Source organism: Suricata suricatta, chromosome 10 (genome assembly GCF_006229205.1).
Source record: "Suricata suricatta isolate VVHF042 chromosome 10, meerkat_22Aug2017_6uvM2_HiC, whole genome shotgun sequence".
Taxonomy (NCBI): domain Eukaryota; kingdom Metazoa; phylum Chordata; class Mammalia; order Carnivora; family Herpestidae; genus Suricata; species Suricata suricatta.
Window position 1 is genome coordinate 111,801,114 of NC_043709.1, and position 7,070 is coordinate 111,808,183.

Genomic DNA, 7,070 nt, shown 5'->3' on the forward strand with positions numbered 1-7,070 from the left:
AGTTTAATGACTGCAAACAATCTCTTAGTTTTAACCAATTCAGTGCCCTGAGTCTGTACTATAATCCTTCTTCCTTTAACCATGGTTCTAAGTATTCTGCTGAGTTTACAGCCAGTAGATATTGATGTTTAAGTTTATAAACCTCAAAAAAAAAAAAGGTGGGGGTGCCTCAGTGGTCAGTCAGTTAAGTGTCCGACTTCAGCTCAGGTCATGCCTGATTGCAAGGTCTGTGAGTTCGAGTTTGAGTCTGTGAGTTCACTGTGCTGACAGCTCAGAGCCTGGAGCCTGCTTCAGATTCTGTGTCTCCCACTCTCTCTGCTCCTTCCCCATTCATGCTCTATCTCTGTCTCTCAAAAGTGAATAAATGTTAAAAAAAAATTTAAAAAAACATACACCCACAAATGAAAGGATATTTCCTATGCTGGAAGCTAAGACTGTTAACTTGCTTGTAGCATGAAACATTTCTTCCCAAGCAGCAAATTGGAGGCATTATAAATCAAGTACACATTACATTGAATTCTTTTTCTTTTCTCACATTTTTAAAGTGGGCACACTATATTTGTTAGAGTCTCAATCCTAAAGCTTAAATAAAAGGGGCTGTGTAAATTACTTTCAAGTGAATCCATTTTCTAATTCTCTCCTGTGGTAAATTAATTAAATAAACATAAAAGGAGGGTAGTCATTGAAACAATGCAAAATTCTGAGATCCTGTGGTCCAGTTGGAATAGTACAGGATTAAAAGTCACAAATCCTGGATTCTAGTCTCGATCTTACTACTACGTAGCCAAAGCAAGTATTGTTACTACTCAGCCTCCACTTCCTATTTATTTTCCTTTAAAGTTTATTTACTTATTAGGGCATCTGGATAGCTCAGTTGGTTAAGTATCTGACTGGCTCAGGTCATGGTCTCATGGTTTTGAGTGTGAGCCCCTCCTGGGGCTCTGTGCTGACAGCTCAGCGCATGGAGCCTACTTCAGATTCTGTGTCTCCTTCTCTCTCTACTCCTCCCCTGATTGCACTCTGTTGCTTTCTCTTCACCCAAAATAAATAAGCATTTAAAAATTTACTTTTAAGTTCATTTTTAGAGACACAGAGAGAGTGTGAGTGGGGGAGGGGCAGAAAGAAGAGGACAACCTCAAGCAGGCTCCACACCGTCAGTGTCAGTGCAGAGCAAACGCAGGACTGGAACTTATGAAACTGAGATCATGACGTGAGTGGAAGTCAAGAGCTGGATGCTTAACCGACTGAGCCACCCAGACACTCCTCCACTTTCTAATTTATAAAACAAAGGGGTGGATTTCAAGCTTAGATTCCACACAAGTCAATGAAGGAACTTGTGCAAATCATAAAGCATTAGTTATAACTCACATCTGCTCAGTACTTACTTTGGGCTGAGCACAAAATTCTATATGCTTACATGAATTAATTTTCACAACAACCTATGAGTCTAATACCATCTCCATTTCACAGGTGAGGAAATAGAGGCACAGAGAAGTTTAGGAACTTGCCCAACATTTGCACAGGCAGTAAATTATCAAAATTGGAATTTTAACTCAGAATTCTGGCCTGTTTCCTGACAACAATCATCGCAAGCAAAGAGGAGACACATTATTTCTAAAGAAGATCAGTAAAGGAGATAGTGCGTAAGCTAGGTCTTACAAGATGCAGAAGATTTTAACAGGCAGATATAGAGAACTGGGGAGAAAATGGAATGAATAAAGGTCAAAAAGATTGGAAAATATAAGGTAACCATACGAAACAATAAGTCGTAAGGTTTGGCTAAAATGCTGCCAGTAATAAACTTGCAGCTCACTAGGCTCATCTGGAAATTTTAAAAGATGTAGATTTATAGGTTCTTTCTTTGGGGATTCTGACTCAGTAAGTCAACAGGTAGGGCCTATGGCCTAGGAACATCTTTTCAACAAGTTCTTCACATGACTCTGGTGTGCAGCAAGGTATAAGAACCGGTGTGGTATAAAACACAAAGGATTAACATGGACCCAGATCATGAAGGGCTTTATGCCAAACTAAGATATTTGGACTTAGCCAGTAAGATCTCACTGAAGTTTTTTTGCTTTAATTAAAATTTTGTGTTTTTAGAATATGTAATGCATACATGTAGTAGAAAATTCAAGAGGCCACCAAAGGGAATTCAATCTCCTTCTACCATTGACTCCTTAAGTCCCAGTCCCTCTTAATAATTGAATTTTTAAGAAAAGAAACCACAAAAGCCATGTATTGGGAAAATGAACCAGATAGAAATGCTTAAGATGAGCTATATTGAAGGCACTGGTCACAGTAGGAATGAGAAGGAAAGGATGGATGAAAATTTCTACACATGAAAGCAATAGGATTGGTGTTAACATAGGGCTCTGAACGTAGCAGGCACTTCAGATTATAAAGAAAATGGATCCTCAATGATGCGAGTATACAATGAGCAAAATGACTCCAAGATTTAAAGGCAGGATGACTGGGGACTGAAAAGTGCTGCTAACATTGTTGAAATAAAAAAAAACAACCAAGGTTCAAGAATGGAAAGGGAAGACGGTACAGGGAGTTTTGAATCTATTGAGTTAAAACTGATTAGAGGCCATGTAAGTGGAAATTTCTATCAAGCAGATGGAAATATGATTTGGTACTATGAGGAGAAGTTGGGAGCTTGGGGTATAACTTTGAGAATTTCCAACAGAAGTGGGAATGATGAAATAAGGAGGACCTTGTAGAAGAAGATGATCAAGGGCAGAAAATTCAGAACTATCTGCATTTAGAGAAGCAAAGATGAGTGAAGCTAAGAGAGTCAAATGTCATGGAAACTCAAGGGGGAGACATTAAGAAGGTAGTATTAATTAGGAAAAGAGGTCAAGGAGGATGAAAAATGTAAAAAAATTTGTGAAAGGGAGGGGGAGAGGGCAAAAATCAGATGGCCAGGAAATAAGAAATGAGTAGGTGGCAAGGGAGTGAATATACAAGTGCTTTCTATTCTTGAGAATTCTGATAGTGAGAGGACTGGCAAGAGATGGAACAACAAGCATCTGGACACAAAAACGTTATGTGAATGTGCATGCTAGAGCTAGAAACTGTAGCCTTCCTTCTGGGAAAAGCAGTGTCAATAGTTTTCAAGTAGAAGCAAGATATGAACACATTTGCAGGAAGAGGTCAAGGAGGATGAGGAGCGGAGGAAGAGGAGAAAGAGCTAAGAGGAAGAAAGAGAATAAAGGTACAATATGGGAAAGAAATGACACCTATCTTGGGGTGCCTACAACCCTTGATTTCAGTTCAGGTCATGATCCCAGGGTTGTTGGAATGAGCTCTGGGGTGAGCTTGGAGCCTGCTTAAGATTCCCTCTCTCTCTCCCTCTGCCCGTCTCCCCACCCTGACTCCTGCCTCTCTGTCACTCTAAAAAAACAAACAAACAAAAACAGGAAACATTAAAAAAACAACACCTATCTTCCAGCTGGATTTGGAAGGTGTTCCTCCTGACCCACAGGGAGGGATAATTTATTTTCAGGTGAAGGGAGAGTATTTGAGTGTGACTGACAGCCTGTACTTTCTCAGGAAAATACGTGCTCTAGTTGTTTCTCCTCAGCAGAGAATTAAATATTGCCTAGGTGAGGAACCCAAAAATCTAGAATTAGACCAATATAAAAATGGCTAGTGTTTTTCTTTTATTGAGCACATACTTTACTTAATCTTTATAACAATGCTAAAAAGTAGGTACTATTATTCTTCCCATTTGAAAAACGTATGTCTTGATAACCTGCTCTTCTTTATCCCTGATAGCCTATTTAAAAGTTTTCTATCTTTATCTTACATAAAAAACAAAACAAAAAGAAATAAACTGAAAAATCAACTAATGGCATTTCTAATCAAGTGGTTGAATGATTTGAAAGGGATTCCCCTGAGAGGCAGGTGATTCGCCTCAGAGCCCAAGCTTCTTTTAGAATCCTTCACTTTGGGTCTACAGCCATACCACCCTAAAGCGCCCAATCTCGTCTGATCTCGGAAGCTAAGCAGGGTCGGGCCTGGTTAGTACTTGGATGGGAGAATCCTCCACTTTGGGTAGGCAGAATGATGCTCCCACCCCCCAAAGATGCCTACATCCTAATTCCTGTTAACCTATGAACAGTTCAGATTACATGGCAAAGGAAATTAAAGTGACAGAATGAAGCTGTATTACAGATAGAATTAAGGAGCTGATCAGCCGATTTTGATATGGGAAGATTATCCTGGATCAGGGTGGGTCAGTGTAAACACAGGGGTTCTAACAAGGAGAACTGGGAGGCAAGAGAGAGAATCAGAGAGATGGCAGCATCAGAAAGAACCAGCTGTCGCTGGCTTTGAGGATGGAGAAAGGGGCCATGACCCAAGGAATGTGGGTGGTTTCTAGAAGGTGAATAGGGCAAGAAAATGGAGTCTTCCTTGGAGCCCCCAGCCCCTTGATTTTGGCCCATTGAGATGTTTATTGGATTTTTGGCCTATAGGACTGTTAGCTAATAAATGTGTTGTTTTAAGTAACTAAATTTGTGGCAGTTTCTCATAGCAGCAACAGGGAACTGCATGTACCTTTCCTGCTGCTAGGTCATGGAATCTCTTCAGATCCCAGGTACTCTCAAGAAGGATTTGACATTTACACCTTAGTGTATGTTGTTTTATCACTAATTCTTATATTTTAAGCCCTTTATTTATTTGCGTATTAAGAAATTACTGTTTATCAGGGGTGGAGATGGGCTTCATCTACTACATTGCAAGGAGGAACTTCAGAATTCTGCTTATTTCAAAAGGAAGAAGTGCACTTACCAGGTTTTTATTCTTTTATTATTTTTAAATTTTTCTTAAAAAAATTTTTTTAACATTTATTTATTGTTGAGAGAGATAGAGTGCGAGCACAGGCGGGGCAGAGAGAGAGAGGGGACAGAATCTGAGGCAGACTCCAAGGTGTCAGCACAGAGCCCAATGTGGGGGGTGAACCCACCAACCATGAGATCATGACCTGAGCTGAAGTCGGATGCTTAACCAACTAAGCCACCCGAGTGCCCTGGGTTTTTAATTCTCTTATCTGTTAGTATGTATTACAGCTGAAAGTAATCCAGGTTAGCCAAACTCTGGCACTGAAGAGACTTCAGAATTTTCTCCCACTCTACTGGGATTCTAGTCTTTCACAAAGATTCCCTTCTCTAGCTGCTCCACAACAATAGATGTTTTTATTTTTTTTCTCAGCAACTTTTCAAGTGGTGTCCTTGACATTGGTTTTGTACTTGACACATTCCTGAGTACTATAAATTGGGTGGTAATTATTGCTTGAATTCGTTTTTCCTGAATGTAGAGACATCTTTAGGCTACAAAGCCTCTATTTCTGAGGGCTTACTCAGCCTTACAAGGCAGTACTTTCTGAGTATGTGTAAGTGAGTTCCTAGTTTATAACGGGTCTGTAAGGACATAGATCTGAACCTAACAGATTCCATGACAGGCCTCAAGATCCCCCTCTAAACTAGAAGGTCTAAGGTTCAGTTTCCCCAGAACTATTAGGCGGTTACGCATTACCCAAGGCAGGAGAGACCACCTTGTGGTATCCAATCAGGAAAGGCCAGCTACCTCTCCCCACATTCCTAAAGGTGAGGCCTACAGATAGAAACTTTAGATAGGACCCTGTTACTTAATGTTAAATTTAACCCGATAGTCACCGAATAAGACCCTGAACTCGCTCTGTAATTGGTTAATTTCAAAGATACCCTAAATGTTGTAATTGGGTCCCACCAAAAGTAACGAACACTCTAAACAATGTGTATGGTGAAAGTTGCTGCCAATACTGTTGTACCATTATGATTGGGTCACTGTACCTATGTCACAATTTCTTGTAACTCCCCCTTCCAAACCCCATAAAAACCCTACTCAGCCCTTGTTCAGAGCTCTCAGTATGGATCCACTGCATTGGTGAAAGCTGTGAGACCGAACTTAGGCCCGGCGAGCCTAAGCCGTAATAAAACTGCCCTTTGCTTTTGCATGCGTGACTCAGTCTCCCTGGTGGTCTCTGGTTTTTGGGGGTGATACTGAAATCTTAGGTATTACTGGTCAGCAACATTCCTCTTACTGAAAAGCCGTCGGTTTCCACCGGATGAAATCTAAGCTCTTCTCTTTTAAAGGCAAGGATTTTTGCTTCTCACCAAAAGCCTTCCTTTCCTGTCACATCTCCAAGTGGGGACCGTTGCTATTTCTCCACGACACTGACTTACAAAGTCACTGTTGAGGCTGCAGCAGTCTGTGAACAAGCCAGCTGGGCTTTCCACAAAGCTCAAGTCCAAAACCTAAAACCGTTTAGGTACGGGACCCAAAAGCGTCTTTCAGGATGGCAGACCCTACAGGAGCGTGGGAGTAGGGACGCTCCAGGTATCCGTTCAGCAGCCACGGGATCCGCAGGATGAGCCTCTGGCCGGGAAGGACCCACAAAGCTCGCAGACCTCAGCTTGGGTTGGGATTGGAGCTGCCCTACGCGTCGGCCCAGAGACCAAGCGAGCTCCAGGCCGAGGCCCCGGCACCTCAGTTAACCTAATTTGCAATTAACTAGGCTTCCGGCGCACGCGCCACAGGACAACTTCCGGCTTCAAGTCCACCCCTCAGTCCCTGCCTAGGACTGGGTCTTCCTCCCGGGGCAGCCTAGTTCCTCCTCCGGCCCCGCCCCTCGGCCTAGTCCTCCTCTCCACCCTAGGCCCCGCCCCCACCACGTAGGCCCCTCCCCCTGGCCACTCATTCTCCTCCTTCCCTCCCCCGTTCCATTTAATTGTTGGGTTGTCAGCGCTGCATTCCCGCCCTCGGCCAGCAGGGGGCAGAGTTCGAGCTTGGATTTTTCCGCCAGGCGTCCCCGGGGAGGCAGTCGCGGAGTGGGGGAGGGGACAGCGGGGCGCGAGGACGCGGGTTCAGCCGGCAGCTGCGCTACTTTTGGTCCCGGCTCGGCTGGGAGGACGCGGCTGCCGCATCAGAGCTGACGTGGGGGCGACGTGGGGCCGCCGCCGGCGCCGGGTTGCTGGGCGGCGGCGCCGCCGCTCCTGAGCGGCGGTCGGGCTCGCCGTCTCCAC